General features: G+C 43.4%; 1 protein-coding gene across 15 annotated transcripts in view; it reads left to right on the forward strand.

Moving 5' to 3' along the window:
- Positions 1–23,716, forward strand: part of KIAA1217 (KIAA1217 ortholog) — a 521,587-nt gene that overhangs the window by 204,458 nt on the left and 293,413 nt on the right. Inside the window, exon 1 of one of the 15 annotated variants that reach the window (XM_020882309.2) lies at positions 7,004–7,096. The exons of the other annotated variants lie outside the window; for them this stretch is intronic. The gene's annotated coding sequence lies outside the window, so the exon portion shown is untranslated. Of the gene's footprint in view, positions 1–7,003; positions 7,097–23,716 lie in introns of those variants that run through there. 15 annotated transcript variants of the gene reach the window in all.

Genomic DNA, 23,716 nt, shown 5'->3' on the forward strand with positions numbered 1-23,716 from the left:
CTCACTCAAATTGTATTTTTATCCTGTTCTTGCAATCTAAAAATGTTTGTTTTATAATTTTTAGTTTTATTTGTTGCAAACACATTTATGATGACTAGCCCTTTTCCCTGAATTAGGTTTTTTACATTGTTTAGTGTGTGTTAACTTTTTTTTAGTGTGTGTTAATATTAACATTGTTGCTCTTGCTTTACAGTTGTTTACATTCTTCTGGTGGCATGTTTTACCCATTTGATTTCAAATTTTATTAATACTGAATATATATTGGAAACCACCTAAAACATAGCTTGCCTCTTTTTTTTTTTTTTGGCTTGCAATTTTAGCCTAATATATCATCAGTCTTTGTGTTTAATAGGAAAATTCCTTTTAAAGTTCTTTGATATCTAGTGTCATAACCAATAGGCTTAATTATATTCCTTCATCTTAATTTGGTAGCAAATATGTCTATTCTTCTTTATTAAATACCATTTACGCTCACTAATATCAAATGGTTGCTCAGGCTTTAGTCTTGACAAGCTGCATTTGACGTGATGGTAGGAGCTCCAAGTGAAAATGACTGTCAGACAATTGGAGATAGGAGAGGCCCAGAGCCTGAGCCAGAAAAACAAGACTGGACAGAAGCACACTGGCAGCACCTGCTCCGTTAGTCAGGGTTCTGCAGAGAAACTGAACCATAGGTTAGAGTGAGAACAAGAATGAGCATGAGTGAGAGACTGATTTAGCCTAAGGTCTTGGCTCACACTCTTGTAGGGAGTGGTGAGTTTGAAATCTGTAGAGCAGTCCAGGAGGTTGGAGATTCGGGTACGGGTTGATGTTGCCACCTTGAGTCCAGATCTGCAGGCTGGAAGCTCAGGCAGGTTTTCTATGTTACTGTCTTGAGCAGAATTCCTTTTTCAGAAACTCTCTTTGCTCCTGAGGCCTTCAACTGATTGGATGAGGCCCAACCACATTGTGGAGGGTAATCTGCTTGACTCAGAGTAAACTGGCTTAAATGTTGCGTGCATGTGTGCTAGGTTGCTTCAGTCATGTCCAGTTCTTTGTGACCCCATAAACTGTAGCCCACTGGTTCCTCTGTCCATGGATTCTCCAAGAATACTGGAGTGGGTTGCCATCCCCTCCTCTGGGTGATCTTCCTAACCCAGGGATTGAACCCACATCTCCTATGGCTCCTGCATTGCAGGCAGAATCTTTGCCACTCTGCCACCAAGGAAGCCCGACTTAAATGTTCCAAAATACTATCACAGTAACATCTAGACTTGTGTGACCAAACGACTGGGTGTCACAGTTGAAACATAAAATTGACTATCACCTCAGCATTGTAGAAAAAGCTGACTGAATGTGAATGTATAACTTCTAAAGCAAACAACATATATAAACAGAAACAGCTAGAGATCAAGGACTTAGCATTAGGGAATCAGCACAGTTGGTTTCCATTGTTCTCATTCAAAAACCCAAGTACTCTTATGCATTTGGTGACACTTGTTACAGTGTGCTCTGGATTTACAACATGTATCCTGGTTTTACTGTTTTTAATGTTTGTCAGTTTTTCTGTACACCAGAACTTCAGGTGGAAGACATTTCTTGAGAGTCTGCTGTTTCTTGAGCCTTATCTGTCTCGTAGCAGTTCTGTTTGTCCTGGGGTTATGAGCTGTAACAGGTTAATCCTGCTCCATGAAGTCCTTGCCTGCACACAGCCTACAGCTAAACAAATGCTGCTGCTCCACTGATGTTGCTGTGCTGATGGAGTGTCGCAGTGTAGACTATTCCAGCCCCCATACCAGCTGTCGACTTGGTATATATGAGAGGATGTGCAGAGAGTCTGTATTGCTTACAATCCAATATGGTTAACGTTACATATCTGTGGGTTCTGCATCCGTGGATATAGTAAGCTGACTGTACTACACCATTTTATAGAAGGCACTTGCGTATTTGCAGATTTTGACACCCACAGAGGTCCTAAAACCCAGTCCCTGGTGGATACCAAGGGATGGCTGAATATATTTTCAGACTTGTCTGCTAAATAAGTCTTTTCAGCATAGCTTAGTCTAGTTACTATTTAATATCTCCAATTACAAGCAAATGTTTTCTTGGAGTATAGTTGATTTGCAATATTGTGTTAGTTTCTTGTGTATAGCAAAGGGATCTAGTTATAAGTATGCATATATATGGGCTTCCCTTGTGGCTCAGCTGGCAAAGAATCTCCTGCACTGCAGGAGACCTGGGTTTGATCCCTGGGTTGGGAAGATCCCCTGGAGAAGGGAAAGGCTACCCACTCCAGTATTCTGACCTGGAGAATTCCATGGACAGTCCATGGGATTGCAAAGAGTTGTACATGACTGAGTGACTTTCACACATACACACACACACACACACACACACACACACAAAAGCATCATATATATATATATATATATATATATATATATTTAGATTCTTTTCTGTTATAGGTTATTACAAGCTAATGAATACAGTTCCCTGTGCTGTATAGTAGTACCTTGTTTATCTATTTTATAGGTAGTAGTGGGTATCTGTTAATCTCATACTCCTAATTTATCCCTTCCCTCTTCCTCTTTGTTAACTGAAAGTTTGTTTTCTGTGTCTGTGAGTCTGTCTCTGTTTTTAATATTTAATTAATTTGGCTGCCTCAGGTCTTAATTGAGGCATGTGGGCTCTCTAGTTGTGGCCTGTGGGTTCAGTAGCTGCAGTGCTTGAGCTTAGTTGCTCTGGGATCTTAGTTCCCAGATAGGGATCAAACTAACATCCCTTGCATTGCAAGGCAGATTTTTAACCTCTGGACCACCAGGGAAGTTCCTATTTCTGTTTTGTAAATAAGTTCATTTGTGTTATTGTATAGATTCTACACATAAATCATTTCATACAATTATCTTCCTCTCTCTGACTTGGCATGATAATCTCTAGGTCCATTCATGTTGCTGCAAATAGCAAAATTTTCATTCTTTTTTATGGTTGAGTAATATTCATGTGTGTGTGTGTACACATACACCACATCTTTATTATCCACTCATCTATTGATAGACATTTAGATTGCTTCTTTGTTTTGGCTGTTGTAAATAGTGCTGCTATTAACGTTGGGGTGCATGTATCTTTTCAAATTAGAGTTTTCGTCTTTTCCAAGTATTTGCCCAGGAGTGGAATTGCTGGATTGTACGGCGACTCTGTTTTTCATTATTTGAGGAACCTCCATGATGTTTTCCACAATGGCTGCACCAGCTTACATTCTCACCAACAGTTCCCTTTTCTCCACACCCTCTCCAGCATTTGTTATTTGTAGACTTCTTAATGATGGCCATTCTGACCAGTACGAGGGTTTATCTCACTGTAGTTTTGATTTGCAACTTTTTAATGATTAACGATATGGAGCATCTTTTCATGCGCCTGCTGGACCTCTCCTTGCCTTCTTTGGGGCAGTGTCTATTTAGGTCTTATGCACATTTTTTTATTAAATTGTTTGTATTTTTTGATATTGACTTGTATGAGCTTTCTGTGTATATTGGAAATTAAGCCCTTTTTGGTCACATAATACACAAATGTTTCCTCCCCATCTGTAGGTTGTCTGTTTCTTTTGTTTATGGTTTCCTTTGCTGTGCAAAAGCTTGTCAGTTTCCCATTTGTTTATTTTTGCTTTTATTTCTTTTACCTTGGGAGACTGATCTAAGAAAATATTGCTACAATTTTTGTCAGAGTGTCTTGCCCATGTCCTCTTCTAGAAATTTTATGTGTCATGTCAATTATAAGCAACTTTATTAAATTATTGATAGTAGTGCCTGGGCTTCCGTGGTGGCTCACAAGGTAAAGAATCTGCCTGCAGGAGATGTGGATTTGATCCCTGGGTCAGGAAGATCTCCTGGAGAAAGGGGATGGCTACCCCTGCCAGTATTCTTACATGGACAGAGGAACCTGGTGGGACAGTCCATGGTGTCGCAAAGAGTTGGACACGACTAAGCAATTAACACTACACTACTACTACAAGCAGTGCCTAGTGGTTAAGCACATGAGTTTTGGATTTAAATTGGGCCTGCCTGGATTCAAACCGAGATTCCAACACTTAATAACTGCAACTCAAATTACCTAACCTCTCTGAGGCTTTTCCCTCTTGCAACATGAGGATATTAATCATGCTTGCATCATAGTCCTGTTATGAGGATTAAATGACATAAGGCTTGGTTATTTTCATTATAAAAGTGCTATTTTTTTCCTACTCAATGTGGTATTCCTTTTCTCCATGACAACTTCTAACTCATGTTTTGAAGAAACAGAAGTTGAGGCCATCAGTGGTGAAAGCCAAGATCTTTCCCCAGTTATTTCTGTTCCTGTCATTTCATGAACTTTTTCAATGAGTAGTTTTCTATGTCTGTTATAAAGTAGGTTTTTAATTTATTTTTTGGCTGTACCAGCTCTTAGTTGTGGCACACAGGATTTTCAGTCTTCATTGTGGCATGCGGAATCTTTATTTGTAGCATGCGAACTCTTAGTTGTGGCCCGTGGAATCTAGTTCCTTTATCAGGGATCGAACCTGGGCCCCCTGTATTGAGAGTGTGGATTCTTAGCCATTAGACCACCAGGGAAGTTCCTAAAATAGGTTAGAGCAAAGAAATTCAAGAGAAAGAATATATTTGCCATCCATGTCCATCATGGAGACCTGAAATGTTGCTAAATTTAGAAACAAATTTAGAGGCTTCCCTGGCGGCTCAGATGGTAAAGACATAATAGCCACAGACATGCATGTTCTGAACTCTGACTTGGTCAGTGTGGTGCTGAGATGCTGTCAGGCAAGCAGACAAGTCACAGTGCCGTTGAAACCTGGTCCTGCCTGATGGTTTCTTCATTTGGGGTATGGTAGGTAAAAACAGTACTAGACTGGTCATCTCTCAGCAGATCTTGGCATTTATGCCTGGCCCTCCCATCTGTTATCCTTGTTGCAAAGATTACTGCTCAAAACTTTCCCTACTCCACGTAGTTCAAGATTGTCACATTTCATAATGATGTCCTCATTGGTTACAAAGTCTTCGGTCAGTGAGGAATGAATGCATTCATCAAGTTGCTTTCACATCTGAGTTGTTTGTGGGACTGTCTCCACTTGCTTAACTTTCAGATTCTGACTTTCTCCCTCTCTTTTCCAAGCTTGAACTCAGTAAGTAAAAGCTGAGATATTGTCATTTCCTAAATAACTCAAAGGGGAGATCTGGCCTAATTTAAAAGCCCCCTGACTGCTGCATCAACCTGCCCATGCTCCTCTCCCTAATGGAACTTTAAGGAATAACCATCATTGAATTCAGAGCCTCCACGTCATCTTGGATCTCACCAAACAGAGCCTCGACATGGTTCTTTCTTTTTCTTTCCTGCCTTGTTTGTGGCTCACTGGGTGAAGCACAGGCCTGGGCTTCATCTGGCTGTGTTTTCGTCTCGCAGAGGCAGTAACTGAATCTCTGACCTCGTCCTGCCTTCAAGGAGTGTTCCTACTCGGGCTGCTATATTAAACCAGTGTAGTTCTCGGTTCTCTTGGAAGGTAGTGTCTCATCTATGGACAGTGAATGATGGCGATGCCAACTCTCAGAAGAGTCAGGGCTGGCACCCCGAGCATCGACTGCTCCTTCCATGCAAAGAGCCATTCTGAGTTTGGCATTCTGAGCAAAGATGGTGCTTTTACCTATTACCGCCCTCTCTGTAAATAACCTGAGCAGCTTCAGCACGGTGTGGGGGTTAGTACTTGCTCTCTGACCTTTGAGGACAGATCTGTTGAAGCCGGTTGCAGTTTGCAGCAGGATCTGTGGCAAATTGGAGCAGGCTGCACGCTTAGCCCCTGCCTTTCCCAGCACCCCGTGGTGTTGTAGTCGATTCTGCTGGGAGCTGCCTTCAGGTGCATCCCAGCTCCCTGCTCGGTCCCCCTAAAGAATTTTCCGTGATGGCATTTACTGGGCATTTGACATCATTGTTGTAAAGGCTCATAGTTTTGAAGCAACTCCTGCTCAAACCTTTCTGGTACCTCGGCATCATCGGTTTTGGACTTGGGGGTTTGAGGTGTGTCTGGCATGAATTTAGAAGTGAGAAGAAAAGGTGCTGAGCCCAATGTCACCAAGTTTGGCAGAAATTTGTCCCAAGCTTTAGACCAACATTGGGGATTCCATAAAATCAGGGATAGTACAGAATGAATGAAAGAAAGGAGGAGTAAATATCGAAGAACCTGTTGACCCTTTCCCAGAAAAGTCAGGAACGTGAATTTCAGTGCTTTCGTATAAGCCAGGACAAAAGTACAAAAGATATGAGTCTGTTAGGAAGGAGTTAAAAAAAATTCTCAACAGCTTCTCCTACCACCTCTACAAACACAGAGGCCAAGAGAAAATGCACACACACATACACACACTCACATTCCAGCAAAGAACCTGTTTTGCAAGTTTTACTGGTAAAAAGCAGGAAGGGGGTTGCTGGAGAGTCAAGTGAAAAAGCCTTAGGAGTATTCATAGAAGGTTTTTCAAAACTAAAGTTTTCAGGGTAATTTTATCCTGCAGAGAGAGGTGCATGGACCACTGTAGGCTTTTCTTCAACTGCTTAAGAGCATTGTTAGACGGGGAGGGGCAGATTAACGGATGCCTATAATTTTGATCATTGTTTTCTGCAAAACAGCTCAGGCTTTGAAAAACGAAACCATCATTCTTGGCAAGGTTTCTGCCAACAGCACAAATTATACCGTGCAGAGATCCAGAGCCCCTAAAAAGGTTTCATTAATGAACAATTTCAGAGGACTGTTTAAGTCTTCACCCGACAGGTAACGTTGGCCCGCAGGCAGGTGGGGTTAGGGTTTCCGTGGAGATTTATGATGTCATGCTTGAAAGAGCATGTCAAGACAGCCAATTTAACAAGTAGCTACTCAAAAAGTCCTATAGGCTGGAAGTAGCTGTTATGCAAATGACAGAAGAGTTTCACTGGGAAAAACTGCGAAAGAAAACCGTAGAGACATGGAGGGGGGTTTACCTGACAGCTCAGGAGATGACTCCGGAGTCCATTAGAGACGAAAACTTCCAGAAGCTGAATTAGATGTTCTGCTTTAACTGCCGTTTCACCTGTGGAGCTCCAGGTACAGGTAAATCTGGGTTCTGTTTCTTCTGAGTTCTTGCAGAAAATTATCTGGAAACATTGTGAGGTCTGTTTCTCTGCATTGTTCTCTTGGCAGGAAGCACTGAATCAATAAGCATGGCTTTCCCACACCGAATGTTCGAGTGTTCCTGCTTCAGGGGCTGTTTTTTCAGGGCTTTTTATTGAATGAACTGAGATTTTTGAATAGAGCTGAAAAACAAGTGATGCATTATGCTGATTCTGCCCTGTGAATAACGCTATAAAAAATGCCTAGATAAGGGTCAGAAGGACGATCTGGGAATTGAGATATTATATATATTTGTGGATTATTCCCAGATGTTGGTTTCTTGTTCTCGCTCTCTTTTTTTCCCTTTAACTCTTAGAACAGACCTAAAATTGGGACTGTGTGATTTTTGTATTTTCAAGTTGCAAAATGCCCAAAATACAACCCATGGAATCATATAGAACTTGGTTTATGAACCTTATACTTTTTTTTTCTTTTTCTTTTATTTTTTTTTAAATTGGAGGATAATTGCTTTACAATGTTGTCTTGTACACTTTTTTTTTAAGTGTGTCTGTATATTTTTCTCACAGCAGCATTTTACAAGACTAGAAATATATCCTGTTTGAGCTATCAGAGTTTCTGGGCTTGAAGGAAGTAGGAATTGTAAATTCTAAGACAGATAAAGTCTTCTGTGGTGGGGGGAATGGTTTGATAAAACTAGTTTTTAAAGCGTGCTTTCAGAAGGAAACCTCACTTTGGTGGTATGAGGTTTTCTGTTTGCATCAGTTACTAGCAAGCCTGAGTAAACAGTCTTGCCAGCGATATGGGTGTGATAACATTTGCTGAAGGTAGCAGTGTGTCTGCGGAGTTGACTTAAAGGGGTTAGCTTGGGGGCATCAGGCTGCCATGTGAATAGTTAGGTACACCAAGCTTAAACGGCGATGAAAATCGTTTATTTTTCTCTTTCATGCACTGCATGAGGTGAAAACACAGCGTTAAAAATAAAGATACCTGTGAAATGGGAATTTGGGCTTTTGAAAGCAAAACTATTTGGGAGCACGTGGACAGGATTTAGCATATTTGAGAAAGCCTCTTGAAATTTGGCCATCCAATTATGTGAATTAACGCCAGCATTGATATTCATATTAAATTGTTGGGTGACCACCCCGGTTACTGCAGAAAAGCAATTCGAGTGACAGAGAACCCTGTCCCTAACATCAGAACTCCTGGGTGTTGAATCCGTCTCCTACCTGTGTCCCCTTAGGAAAGTAAATTCATGTCCTTAAGCCTCAGTTTTCTCCTCCCTAAGATGGAAGTGATAATCATGGTGTGGTGAGGACAAAATACATGTAGCACAGTTCTCAGAATGCACGCTCCACGTATTAGTGATTATTTTTATTTACTCCTTCCATGGTCCTGCACTGTTGGTAACAGGGTTTCATCTTTCACTTCATCTTATCACTGTAACAGCCCAGTGAGGTTAGCCCACTCTTTTAATTCCTACTTTACAGATGAAGAAACCATGGCTCAGAGAGATACTGAAAGATATAACATAAGCTGTCCTTCTACATTTCCTGCTATTTTTTCCCCCTCATTTTAGAGATCTCTTAAAAAACAAAATTAATGGGTTCCCGAAATGACTCCCAGAGGCAACTATTATTTCTGTTACAAAGTAATTAAAATACAAAATGTTAAGTGTGTCAAAGGAAGGAGCTGGGATATTCGTGTTTTTACATTAATTATATTTGTGACACTTTTTCTAGACAGGCTAGAGAGAAGTGATTTTATTTTACTTTTTCTTGTCAGCTGTTGATAGAGCTTCTCCCTTCAAAGACTTACAGGGTTAACTCTTACCTGCTTGCAGTGTTTCTGGGCCCTGCAATAAGAGTCGGGTTTTGCTGTTACCTGAACAAGAAACCAAGTCACCAGGAGGTTGTGGGAACAGCCACAGGGAGCCTGGGTCGAACACACTGTCTTTCCTCTTTTGTATTCTAGACCTTGGCACCTCCCTCCCAGACCAAAACAGTCCATAATTATATTCTACATCCATTGTGTGTCAGAGACAAATATGTTTTTCATTGTGTTATTTTTAACAGCAGGGTTTTCAGCCAGAGAAAACACTCTCTTAGTTCCAGAGTTTTCCTAATGACTTCTCTGATGTTTCCAAGTTGTCCACCTCAGGCTGTTCAGAATTGTTGGGGTTCCCCACTCCCAGAAGAAGGTTCTTAGCAGGAGTGGTAGGTAAGGTCATCAAGAGGAATCCTAAAAGCATTCTGATCTCTGAGCTACTGAGGACGAACTGATTCTGTCCTACATAATTCACTAAAAGTGGTCATCTGAAAGGCAGCAGACTGTATGGTACCCAACTCTAGTTTGGGACCCTGGGCAAAGCTCTGATTATCTCAAGGTCAGAGTCTGCAGGCAAAGATGGATTTCATTCTAAGTTTCGATTCCAAATATGAACCACTGTGCTGCAGGTTAAAATAGAAACCAGTCATGAAATCAGACAGCCACAGGGTGCCGAAATTCCACATAGATTCGGAGTCACTAAAGAATATTCTAATTTTCTTTTTTTTGACCCACAGACCCTGTTTTAGAAGTCCATTAAGCTTTTTATTGCACTTAATTTATACATTGCTCAGAGATTATGTGCTGATTCATAAGTAGTGATTGCATCTAGAAACATGTTTTTCACCCAGCAGCGTTTAGTAAAGATTTATTGAATCACAGGGACTGAAGACAGGGATTCAAGGCCCAGGTCGCCTGGATGCAAATCTTGACTCCATCACTTACTAATAGTGAGATTTCCTGTTGAAGAACATACCTAGGTCTATGCATATTACAAATAAGATGTAATGCCTGAATTTTAAAAGCCTCTTAGGACAAGGAATTGTGATCTTTCATTACAGTTGACCCTTGAACAGTGCAAGTATAAAATCCACGTATAACTTTTGATTCTCCCAAAATTTATCGACTTCTATTACTAGTTCCAGTTGACTGGAAGTCTTACAGAGGACATAAACAGTTGATTAACACATTTTGTATGTTATATTTATAAGTGTATCTTACAATAAAATAAACTGGAGAAAAAATCCTAAGGAAGAGAAAGTACCTTTACAGTGCATGCGTGCCCAGTCGGTTCAGTCGTGTCCAACTTTTTGCAGCCCTGTGGACTGTAGACCGCCCAGCTCCTCTGTCCATGGGATTCTCCAGGCAAGAATACTGAAATGGGTTGCCATTTCCTTCCCCAGGGGATCTTCCCATCCCAGGGATCGAACACATGTCTCCTGTGTCTAATGCATCGGAGGTAGATTCTTTACCCAGTGAGCCACGGGGCAGCCCCACATTTACAGTACACATATGTATTTATTGAAAAAATTCCACGTATAAGTGGACTGACCCAGTTCAAACTCAGTTGTTCAGAGGTCAACTGTGTTATAGTTTTCTCTTTTAAAAAAGATTTTGAGAATTGTTTCTTCAGAAAGAAAGGCACTGAAATCTAGCAGTTCAGGATGTAGAACTAGGACTTTCTTTGTGGGAGGCATGCGTGAAGCTCTTCTAAATGAAAAGGAAGATGTTTTCCAGCAGCTACTTAGGCTCAGACCCTGGTCCTTGCTATTCATCAACTTCAGTTTGTCAGAAACACCCCTGTTTTGAACCTGATGGGAAGTTGTTTCCAAAAATCGGTTTATTATTTTTTTTAAAAAAGTCATCCTGGAAAATGGCGGCATCCGAGGAGATATTGCTTTTCTCTTCAATGTGAGTCTGAGAAGGGTGGACTGGGCAGGGCCTATCTGCCTCTCGGTTTTCTTTCTTTAACTTTTTTTTTTTTTTTTTTTTTATAAATGAAATTTTCTTTAACTTTTAAGCTGGAGAAACATAATTTGGTGGAAGCAGACATTCCTCAGAGACTTGAGCTTAGGAATTTTTTTTTAATGTTTGTTTATTTGTGGCTGCTTTAGGTCTTAATTTAGGTACAAGGGCTTCTCTCAAGTTAGGGTTACTCTCTAGTTGGGGCTCCAGGCTCCGTAGTTGCAGCGTATAGGCTTAGTTGCCCCACAGCATGGGGGTCTCCCAGGTGGCAGCAGTGGTTAAGAACCCACTAGCCAGTGCAGGCGATGGAAGAGGTGCGGTCAGGAAGATTGCCTGGAGGAGGGCATGGCAACCCACTCTAGTATTCTTGCCTGGGAAATCCCGTTTACAGAGGAGCCTGGCAGGCCAGAGTCCTTGGAGCTTGCAAAGAGTTGAACACAACTTAGCAACTCAACAGCATACCCCAGTGCAAAATTAAAAGTTTTTTTTTTTTTTTTTTAAAAAGAATGGAATTCTGGAGGGCTTTAGGGAGGGACCAGAGAGGAACAAAAGGTGGAGACCTGGATAAGGTTTACCCCAGTGACAGGAAATTCTGCTGCTTTTGCATCCTTTTATAGGCAGCAGGAACAGTTCTGAACTGCTCCTTTGTGTGAATCACAAGAGTAAATGTAAACTGTTACATGTTTGGAGAAATCTTTTTCTAGAGATCTTACAGAAAGGAGCATGACTTTATGTGATGACATGAATATAGTCTGTCCAAGGTTAAGGGTGCTGCTGCTGCTAAGTCGCTTCACTCGTGTCCAGCTCTGTGCGACCCCATAGATGGCAGCCCAGCAGGCTCCCCTGTCCCTGGGATTCTCCAGGCAAGAACACTGGAGTGGGTTGCCATTTCCTTCTCCAATGCATGAAAGTGAGAAGTGAAAGTGAAGTCGCTCAGTCGTGTCCGACTCTTAGCGACCCCATGGACTGCAGCCTACCAGGCACCTCTGTCCATGGGATTTTACCGGCAAGAGTACCGGAGTGGGTTGCCATTGCCTTCTCCGAGGTTAAGGGTAGGTGATAGCTTTTGTGGCCTCTTAGAGCCCTAGAATTCTAGCCTGTGGCTTCCCCTCACACATGAGTCTCTTCACTTCCACCCCTGCTCAGTTGCTCAAGATTAAGTAACAGAGGTGAACTTCCCTGGTGGTCTAGTGGTTAAGATTCTGAGCTGCCAGTGCATGGTCCGCTTATAGCGGACCACTTTCAATTTCTTCTTTTGGGGAGAGAGAGTGTGTGTGTATGTTTACAATGGTGAGAAGAATTCCCCCAAAATGGTTGGGGAACTAAGATCCTATGTGGCTCATGGCACAGCCAATAAATAAATATATAAACAAAGAAGTTTGTGTTAAAAACTATTAATCACTGAATTAAAAAACCAAAGAAAATTAATAAAATAGATTAAGCAGCAAAAGTGATCATGGATTTCCCACCAGCATTTTTACCAGTGTTCACGAATGCAGATGCTCACGTCAGTCTCTGTAAACTCGACGGTGGCGCTGTCCTCCGAGCTGTGGTCCCTCCCTGCCCGTCTGCCCTGCTCTGCACTCTGCTCAGAGTCACAGGATGGACAGCCAGGACCCCACTGAGAGGCGCCTTTATTGATCCATAGTGCACACTGTGAACTTTCTAGAAGGGCCTTTCTTTGGCCTCACTACCTACCACTCAGAAGGAGGTGCGGCCACACACACTTTTTGGAATAGCTGAGGAAACAGATTCGGAGGAGCCCTTGGTAATTTTCCACCTCTGACATTAAGAATGTTTGTAAACACCCCTGAGAATGTCACATGAACGTCAAATCACAGGAGACATCAGTCAGGTAAATGTGCCTCCGTCATGCAACCTGCTGGTGCAGAGGGACATTTTTTTTCATTGTTCTTTTGAATTTTGCAGCAGGAAAGGTTACATGGGCTTCCTTCACCTTTGTAACTTTATTTGAATCATTTTCAGGTAAATTTTAAGACTGCAGAAGATAGCCATTCTAGCCAGTTGACTTGTTTTTGTTCAGTCGCTAAGTTGTGCCCTACTTTTTGCGGCTCCAAGAACTGCAGTACACCAGGCTTCCCTGTCCTTTCGCTCTCTCCTGGAGTTTGCTCAGACTCGTGTCCATTGAGTCAGTAATGCCATCTAACCATCTTGTCCTCTGTCATCTTTTCTCCTCCTGCCCTCAATCTTTTCCAGCATCAGGGTCTTTTCTAGTAAGTCAGCTCTCTGCATCAGTATTCTTGGCCAGAGTATTGGAGCTTCAGCTTCAGCATCAGTCTTTCCAATAAATATTCAGGGTTGATTTCCTTTATGGTTGACTGGTTTGATCTCCTTGCTGTCCAATGGACTTTCAGAGTCTTCTCTAGCACCACAGTTTGAAGGCATCAATTCTTTGGCACTCAGGCCTCCTTATGGTCCAGCCCTCAGATCTGTACGTGACTACTGGAAAAACTGCAGCTTTGACTGTATGGACCTTTGTTGGTAAAGCGATGTCTTTGCTTTTTAATATGATGTCTAGGTTTTTCATAAAGGACCATTTTTAATTTCTTCTTTGGGGAATGTATGTGTGTATTTACAATGGTGAGAAGAGCCCAAACTGATTTAGAGCTAGTCTCTCCTCAGAGCAATTAAAGTAGTGACCCTGTAATCTATTAACTTGACTCTTTTTAATTGCTGTTTCAATTATTTCTCTTTTCTTTTCCTGTTATGAGCAGCACTGCTATGACCTTCTGTGTTGCAGTGCAGGTGTCAGTAAATCTGAAGCACAGATTCCTAGATGACAGATTACTAGTTTTCTACTGTTTTTTTACAGGGCTTACTCATATTGAAAAGTATTGCCCAACTTTCTCTCAAAAAGGCTTATCAATTTATTCTGTCAACATGATTGCTTGGGAGTCAGTTACGGTACATTCAGATAATACAATTCTCTGCAGTCATGCCAGTAAATGAAATAGACTGGATGTGCAGGTGTGGACGTGTAACCAAGCCATGTTAAGTGAACAATACTATTTATTACATTAAGTAAGCAATATTATTCACAGAGCAATGTAGAGAGTGGGATCCTATTTATTTTTAAAAGGCCTGATCCAAAACCATGTCTATTTTTTGTGTACTTATCTTTCCATTAAACATTGCTAGAATGATATCTATATCAGAAAGAAGGACACATGGGCTGGTAAGGATGGGAGCTTTTATTTTTAACTTCTAGACTTCTCCAATGTTTGTATTTTTACTGAGGGCATAATACTCCCCTGCAGCCTAGCCCATGTTCTTCTAGAAGCAGGCAGCCATTCCAGGTGGGCTGGGAGGTGACTTTCTCCATCTTGTGTGCCAGCCCAGGAGAAGATTTGCACTTTGATGTCATTGTCCCTTGAAGATGGAGGGCTAAGTCTTATTCCCAGCAGACACTTCCCTAAACCACTTTATTCTGGTCATGATTCCATTTTCCTAAATAAATGCTGTTTGGGGTTCTGAACCTCAGGTGTATTTGGATTAAACATGTTTAAGCTGCCCGAACTTGTCAAACAACAGCACTAAATTCACCTTCCCTTGATCACGTCATCGTCTGACCCATTATATAAAACATTCACTTCATGTTCGCGTGTAAATACTTTACAACCAACCTTCACCCCTTTCCAGCTAGTGGGGATCCTTTTGGGATAAAAGGTGCGTAGGCTTTGCTAAGTCTGTAACTACAACTAAGATTCTGTTTCCTCAGTGAGGGTGAAAAAAAAAATCCATGTTTTAATATCCAGAATATCTAGATTTGAAAAGATTTTTGTTTTACAAGTTGAGAACAGAAGGCATCCTGTCAGAGGTTGCCTTTGAAAAGAAAAGAAATAACATTTCTTTATGCTCCCGAATCATTGAAGAAAGCTTGAGTCATTATTTTAAACTCCAGTTCCTTTTTAATTCAGATGCCGGGAGTTCATTAAAACCGCAAATGATGTATTCGTTCCTTTCACACAAATCAGTGGAAATCACCACTGTAATTATCAGTAGACTTTTCTACCTTTCTCCTTCTCAAAAGCTTCTTTTGAAACTTTACCTTCTTTCCCGGATATATCCTTTTTTGGCTTCTTAAAATATCACAGTTCTGCTGCAAAGTACAAATATTTGCAAAAGGGAATCAGTATAAAATAAGTGCCTCTTAACGTGGTAGTTTGAGAAGAAGTGTATGCCTGGCACTAGTTGGTTAACCTAAGAAGTAATGAGGAATTACTGCTTACAGAGAAAAGGGCGGGATAGTGGCTGTGATGTGCAAAACAAGGAAAGCTGTAATTTAAGCAATTCCATTAAAGAGAATATAATTACTGTAGCCTCAGGGTGGTGGCAGGTCACTTTTAAGCCTAATTGAACTTTTTCTGTATCATTAGAGAAATGGAATGAACTTTGGTATCATGGGGTAAATACAAAATTTTCTTCCTCCAAGTTTTAAATACCACTGGCTTTTTAAGACATGTACATCCAAATCTGAAATGCCTTTATGCATGCCAACATAATACAATAAAAAATTTCCCTGTATGTATTCAAACCACTGCAAGTAAGTACATTGTAATGCCCACAATTATTAGATAGCATCTAATGGTTAGATATCATCACCAACTCAATGGACATAAATTTGTACAAACTCCGGGAGATAGTGGAGAACAGAGGAGCCTGCCGTGCTACAGTCCATGGTGTTGCAAAGAGTCAGACACAATTTAGCCACAGAACATCAACAACAACGCTCACAATTGCCACTCTATGCTGAAACTTTCACACAAGTTATCTCACAATCTTCTCAAAAACCCTACCAACCTACATATAAACGTCCATGTAAATAAGGAAACCAAGGCTCAGAAGAATCTAGACAGTTGATTCTCTTTTCTTTAATCTTTATTTTATATTGGAATATGTGGTGGTTTAGTCAGTAGGTTGTGTCCGACTCTTTGAGACCCCATGGACTATAGCCCGCCAGGCTCCTCTGTCCATGGGATTTTCCAGGCGAGAATACTGGAGCAGGCTGCCGTTTCCTCCTCCAGGGGTCTTCCCCTCCCAGGGAGCCAACCTGGGTTTCCTGCATTGCACGCTTGTTCTTGTTGTGTTAGTTTCATGTTTATAGCAAAGTGAATCAGTTGTACATATTCCATTTTTTTCAGATTCTTTCCCCATATAGGTTATTACAGAGTATTGAGTAGAGGTCCCTGTGCTGTATACACTAGGTCCTTGTTGGTTATCTATTTTATGTTTTTAGATTTTTTTGATGTGGACCATACATAAAATCTTTACTGAGTTTGTTACAGTATTACATCGGTTTTTTGTTTTGCTTTTTTGACCCTGCAGTATGTAGGATCTTAATTCCCCAGCCAGGGATTGCTCCCACACCCCCTTTAATGGAAGGCAAAATCCTAACCACTGGACCACCAGGGAAGTCCCGGTTATCTATTTTGTATATAGTAGTGTGTGTATGTTAATCCCAAACTTGTAGTTAATTGTTTAGGCAACTGAACTAGGATTTGAACTCAGCATTTCTGACGCAAACCTGCAGCATTTTCCTGGGATCGGGAGGCGTTCTCTATGCAAAGTACTGTTCATTTCACAAGGGTGAATTTCCAAACAGGGAATCATAATCACACAGGGCATGATTTACCTCTTGCCTCTGTAGGCTCACCGCCTCTTTTGCACCTCCTACCTTCTTTGCCATTTCAACATTGCTCTAAAGGGTTGCAGGGAGAACTTGCAGGGTTTGGAGTAAGTAATCCAAGTTTGGCTACTTGTTAGCAGTTTTTCTGAAGACAAACCTAGAGCTGGTGTCTCAGGAATGCACTTAGAAAGCAGTCTTCCTCCTGGCATTAGAGGAAGAAAACCTCCTACATCCTTCAAATCCCTTCGTTTGAAACCTGCGCTCCATGTACAGACCTTTAGAACTCACCCTGATGGAAGAACAGTGCCTAGTGGTTCTTAGACACGAATAGTCACAAAATGGTGTGGCTCCCAGCCCTTTGCATAATATCCTGCAAACATGCTCTCTCCTGTTGCCAATATTTTTACAAGTGATTGCAAAAGTTCTCACTGGACTAGAAGGGACAAACTGGGCAACTTTCATAGGTAAATTCCTGGTACAGGGCAGAATAAGTATGGGTCCCAGGCACCAGGCCTGGGGCCAGGCTCTCCAGACAGGCCTGGGCAAGGACTTCTACAGATTGTGACAAGCCACCAAAACTTGGTAGAATTAGGAGTTTTTACTTATGAATCAAATTTCTTAAATTAAGACGGTGAAAAAAGTCAGATGATCAGTAAACACCGAGCTCCTCTTTTCCTTTATTATATTTTCTACTGGCACTGTGTCGCAGCTGCCCCCATTAAGATGGGGGTACAAACCCCTGCAGTCATCACAGCCCCCTATTTTCCATCCTCCACCTGTCTCCCTAGCCTGCCTGACTCCCACGGTGGATGGCCCACTGTTTTCATTTTGTGTGTGCACTTGGGAGGTGGGAGGAATCTGGCCTTTGTTGTTGGACAGACTGAGGATTGGGAACTGGTTCTGCCAGTTGTTGTGTGGTCTTGGGCAAGTCCCTTAATCTGAGGAAGTTTCTATTTCTGCATCTGTAAGAAAAGGGCTAAGACCTCTAGCCCTGCCAGGTGGTACACAGATCAGAGGCAGAGTGTGAGAAGTACTTACCCCAGTCCTGGCAGGTAGCCGATGTTCGATTCCCAGAAGCAGTAGAAACTGTGAGATGGAAACATCTCCCAAAGCACTTTGTTTAAATATTTGCTTATTTATTTGGCTGCACCTGGTCACAGATGTAGCACACAGGATCTTTATTAGTGGCATGCGGGATCTAGTTCTCTGACCAGGTATCGAACCCCGGGCCCCCTGCGTTGGGAGGTTGGAGTCTTAGCCACTGGACCACCAGGAAAGTTCACTGACAAAGCATTTTATGAGAATGTCTACCTATCAAAGTCTTAAGTACTCATTGATTGTTCAAGGTGGGAGGCTGGCTAGAGCCGCTTCACAGAACATCCTGATTTTATGGAGGACTTGAACCTGGGTCCAAGATTACTCTGTTTCTTCCAAGCAGAAGGTCCAGAGCCAGTGACTTTCTGCAACTCTCGAAAAGGCCTTGTAGTGTGGTTTTAAGGACTGTGTGAAAGTGCTTCTTGAATTACTAAGTGTGATACTAAGTGTGATAATACTTTGGCCTCCTGAAGTAAAGAGCTGACTCATTGGAAAAGACCCTGATGCTGGGAAAGACTGAGGGCAGGAGGAGAAGAGGGGAGACAGAGGATGAGATGGTTGGATAGCATTACAGACTCAATGGGACTCAATGGACATGAGTTTGAGCAAACTGCGGGAGCTAGTGAAGGATGGGGAGGCCCATCACACTGTCGTCCATGGAGTTGTAGAGAGTTGGACACGACTTAGTAACTAGACAGCAGCAGCAAAGTAAGGTGGCCTTTCCCTTCTCCAGGGGATCCTAGTTTTGATTAGTATGAAGATGACACAATGACTCAGGATCTTCAGATTTAGAAAGAATGAACTGTTGCCCTGTCATTCATTCATTCATCAGCGTGGATTGAGTCTCTAGGTTGGACCAGTCCTGGGATTATAGCAGTCCTGACGAGGCCACTGCCTTCAGGGAGCCTGGACTCTTAAGGAGGGAGGTGGGAGGGAGAGGCAGAGGAGAAAACATAAGAGGGATAATAAATTCAGATTGAGAAGAAAAATGCGAAGGAAATAAAGAGGACTGTGTGTGTGAGGGGACCCTGTCATGCAGACAGCGGGGCAAGACCTTGAAGAGGCGCAGTAAGTGGAGGGTCGTGATGACAGGAAGGACTCTGTTGGTTTGAAGAACCAGCTGACTTGGGAGAGGTGGCTGGGGTCCTTGTCAGCCCAGAGGAGTTTGGGTTTTATTCTCTGTCTGTCTTTTTAAAATATCTGTTTATTTATATTTATTTGGCTGTGTCGGGTCTTAGTTGCGGTGCACAGGCTCTCAAGTCGTGGTGCACAGGCTTTGTTGTCAAGCAGCGTGTGGGATTATAGTTCACCAACCAGGGACTGAACACCTTGTCCCCTGCATTGGAAAGCAGACTCTTAACCACTGGACCACCAGGGAAGTCTCTGAGCTTTATCCCTTGTGTAGCACAAAGGGTTGTAATCAGAAGAGTGAAGAATAGTGTTAGCTTTTGTTGAGGTGTTATTTTATGCAGAAGTCTCTTGCGGGTGGGGGATGATTGTAACTAAGCCAGTCTCTCCTCCCTCCATCTCTGGGATGTCTCTAAAGGGGCGTTTTGGCTCCCCACAGCCCCTCATAACCCACAGTTTTGACCCCAGTGCAGGCAGTTACAGCGTCTTGAGGGTCTGTGATTTGTCCCCCAGGACCCTTCACCTGGTGTCCAGAAACACATACAGTATTCTTGTCATTAACCCAGAGGTCAAAGGCCGGTGCTTCTGTTCTTTTTTAGTCTGTATTTTTCATAATTCTCAACACTTCCACTGGCCTCATGTACTGTGTGCATACTTAGATCACTAAATCGTTTCCCCTCGACCACAAAATAATTGTTAAGTCGATGCAGCAACTGTCTGAAACAGGATACATGCGTCATGCGTCCCTGAGTTTGGGTTTTTCCAGTGACCTTGTGATACATCAAACCTTAGCCTTCCCCTCATCTGCTCTTAACTAAAAAAAAATCACTTATATTTCAGTGCAACTCAGTTTTTTTGTTTTGTGATAGTTGATTTGAGGTAAAATATTGTCAACAGTGAGCTTCCTAGGTGGCTCAGTGGTAAAGAATCCCCCTGCCAGGGCAGAAGATATGGGTTCAATCCCTGGACTGGGAAGATCCCCTGGAGAAGGAAATGGCAACCCACTCCAGTATTCTTGCCTGGAAAATTCCATGGTAGAGGAGCCTGGCAAGCTACTGTCCAAGGGGTTGCAAAAGAGTTGGACGTGACTTTGAGACTAAACAGTTGGCAACTGTGGAAACCACCATCTCCCCTGTGGAATCCACAGGATGGCACCCAGAGAAGGTTGGCAGAACGTTGCAGGGTAGGGCATGTGAGTCCCTCTGGCACCTTTAACACTGGGCACTGTTAACCTTGGATGTGTTTGTAAAAATTATGGAAGTGCTGAAAAAGTGACTAGATAGCATTCAATGCCTCATCTTACAGGTAAAGAAACGGCCTTAGAGAGGTGATGTGAGTTGAGTTGACCTCACCCCTTGGGTATTCAGACTTCTGACTCCAAGTGACCCCTTGCACAGCAGCCTGTGTGCTTTGGAGACCATGTCCTGAGAACCAACAGCTGGTGTGGAGGGCGTAGCACAGGTCCTGCCATCTGGAAATCTAAGATGTGTTCTTTGGGTAGTTTTCAACTTTTAGGTGTCGTAGCCTCCCCATCTGTTGATTCTACCCTGGAAGTTCCAGCCTGGTGTGTTTTGAGGCAGATGAGGCCAAAAATGAAGTGTATTCACCTTGACTGCACTGCGTTGGAGAATGAGGCAGTTTGACCAGCGGCTGAGGTGGATGGAGACCGTTGGCACTTTGAGATTTGGTTCCTGGGGATGGAGACACGATAAATACATTGTGATGTGAACTGAGACGTGGAACGGCCTGTGAACGTGCCCTGACCACTCCGTCCAACTCAAATTCTCTTTTAAAAAATTAATTAATTGTTGGCTGTGCTGGGTCTTCGTTGCTGTGCGCAGGCTTCCTCTAGTTGCAGAGAGCGGGGGCTGCTCTTCGTTTCGGTGTGCGGGCTTCTTGCAGTATCTTCTCTGGTTGCAGAGCACAGGCTCTGGGGTGCATGGGCTTCAGTAGTTGTGGCTCATGGGCTTAGTTGCCCCGAGGCATGTGGGTTCTTCCCAGACCAGGGATCTAACCCATGTCCCCTGCATTGGCAGGCAGATTCTTAGTATCTGGGCAATCAGTGAAGTCCTTGAATTTTCTTAAATGAGTGGTGGGCAGGCGGAGCCCATTTGGCCTAGCGAAATATACGTAAAAGAGGCACTCTCTGCCCTCCTTTTTGGTGTCCACATCCAGATTTACCTAAACCCCTCCCAAGTGGCATATGCATAGCTATGAAAAACCGGTATTTTCTACCCATGAATCACACTCCAAATCCTGGGCCTCCCTCTGTCAGGGGTGCGGCAGGCCAGCTTCCGGGAAGGGTGGGCACGGCTGAAGGCCGCGGAGTGCGGAGGGGGCCGGTCCCGCCCGCTGCCAGGGGATCCGCCGGGTAACTGCTGATGTCTGCTTTCGGATCTGGACATGGAGCCATCTGTGTGCCCGTCTGTCAAAAGGCCAGACACGGGAGGAGGCTTCCTGAGTTTCTGCTGTCAGGGGCCCTGCCGTGCAGCAGACAAGAACAAGGTACAGAAGTGGCCTGATTCTGGGGTTCGCCGCCCCCCCCCCCCCGGGGGTCTGTCCTCTGCTGTGTCTTGCCTTCCTGACTGCCTGGGCATCTCACCTTGGGCCTGAGTTCTTCCTGGCCATTTGGTGCTGGGGAGAGCCAGAGAAGGCCTTAGGTCACTGTGGTTTCTTTCAAGTTAAATTACGCTTCGGGGCTGAGGATGACTGCCCACAGCAGTTCAACCTTGTTTAGTGGTAATTAGATTGCTTTTCTTTACTCTGAAAAATCCCTTCATTTTCTGTACAAAAGGCAGGAAGCATTTTTCTGTGATTATACAGAACGTCTCCAGGTAAGATATAATCCATCTTCACCATGCTGAACCCTGAAATAATGAGTCTGGATTTGGAAATTCCACAAAGAGTAGAATACCAACTGCTTCTCATTAAGAATTTTCTCAGTTGCTTTTTCTTCCTTCCTCCTCCCGCTTTGGTTCAGATTTGTTGAGTTTGGTTAAGAGACTCTCAAAACATGAACAATTGCTTCTGAACTGGTCTGGATTGCCTTTTCAAAGCGTGAGGTCTGGCATGTGCCATCTTGTTCCTTCCTCACTTAATCCGTACACACAGGCAGTGCCGAGCTGCCAGGGAGCTCGCAGGGTGTGGACGGTAGAGACCTCACCTCTCCTTGCTGCCCCGGAAGTTGACCAGCTCCCTTTCCAAGAGGAAGATGCTTTCCGGCCACAGAGGCAGCAAAGAGACTGGCTGAAGCTCACGTTTAAAAAAAGGAAAAGAAAAACTTCAAGAATGAAAAGCCCTAAAACAGGAATTCGTTGGATGAGTCTGTCATTTCATGTGCCTGACTTTCCAACGCCAGAATCAAGGTGTTCTGAAACGAAGCTTTAGGAAATGAGTCATGGTTACCAAATTCGACGTAGGGCTAGGATGGAGGGAAGAACTGAATTTTTGTGAAGGAACTGACCGCCTGTGGCGCCTGGTGGGCTGCGGTCTATGGGGTCGCACAGAGTTGGACACGACTGAAGCGACTTAGCAGTAGCAGCAGCAAGATGGTCAGAAAAAACTTTTTTCCAAGAAGATATGAGTGGGGCGAGGTCAGGGAATTCATAGTCATGGTACCGGTGGCCTGATAAGGAAAGGTAATGAGTTGTGCCCCCTTTCAGAATGGAGCGTTCAAGAGCACCTCATTTTAGAGAGGACCCTTTCGTTTCTACCTGGTTTTCTTTTTCTTCCTTTTTTTTTTTTTTTTTCGGACGTGCTGCATGACTTGTGGTCTTAGTTCCTGGGCCATGGTTCTGGTCACTGGAGCACCAAGGAATTCTCCTACCTGGCTTTCTAATGGCTTTTTAAAACTTGAGTCTATGAGGAAATGCAAAGGAAACCATCATTAGGATTGACTGGCCGGAAGTGCCAACCATATTCTTGAGGGAGGATGGTGTGCATGGGAGAGGGGTCGGTCCTTGAAACCACATTCCCAATTCCCCAAGACTCACTTGAACCTGCATCCAACTGGACCCCTGATTCCCTCATGCAGCTCCAAGACCCTGCTCTTGCCTAGTGAAGTCTTCTTGATCTGCGAGGCAAAACTAACTCAGAGCAAATTCCAACTCAGAGAGTCAGAGAACACAGCAGCTGAAAGTTATATCCAGCCATCCCTAGGTGACAGAGGTCACTGAAGCCAGAAAGCTTAGGTGACTTATTCAGGGTCACAGCTCAGCCTTCCTGAGTCTTGTGAGAATTTAACCCAGTTTACGACCCTTTTTTTAACTTTAAAAAATTTATTTATTTTTGCTGTGCTGGGTTTTTGTTGCTGCGCACAGGCTTTCTCTAGTTACAGTGAGCAGGCTTCTCATTGCGGTGACTTCTCTTGCTGCAGAGCATGGGTTCTAGGGTGCATGGGCTTCAGTAGTTGTGATGCTCAGGCTTAGTTGCCCCAGAGCATGTGGAGTCTTTTGAGACCAGGTATCCAACACGTGTCCCCTGCATTGGCACGTGACTTCTCAACAGCTGAACCACCAGGGAAGTCCTGACCCTTCTTGAGGAAGGGCAGAAGGCTATGGATAAGGCAGGGCGTCTCAGGAGTCCAGGGTGGCTTGGGCACACATCCCGATGGCTCCCCTGGGCCCCAGTGTCCTGCCTTCTGGTGCTCCTTGACCTGATTCAGGCCCTGCCTCCTGACTCCTCCTCTGGCTCTTCCTTCGGTGGACCGCACAGGGTACCCTAAGAAGCTGGATGGTGGTCTGCCCATGAAGCACTCTGCCCCGGGTTCATGCGTCTCTGTGAGCAACTCTAGTTAGGCGTACTGTCTGTGACAAGTGTGTGACAAGTGCCACACAGGAGAGGAAAATGATTGTAGGTAGAAAGGGAAACTATTACATACTTAGCTGTTTACTGTATTATCCAGAGCCCAGATGAGTGAGTGCATAAACACATGCACACAC

Source organism: Odocoileus virginianus, chromosome 9 (genome assembly GCF_023699985.2).
Source record: "Odocoileus virginianus isolate 20LAN1187 ecotype Illinois chromosome 9, Ovbor_1.2, whole genome shotgun sequence".
Taxonomy (NCBI): Eukaryota; Metazoa; Chordata; class Mammalia; order Artiodactyla; family Cervidae; genus Odocoileus; species Odocoileus virginianus.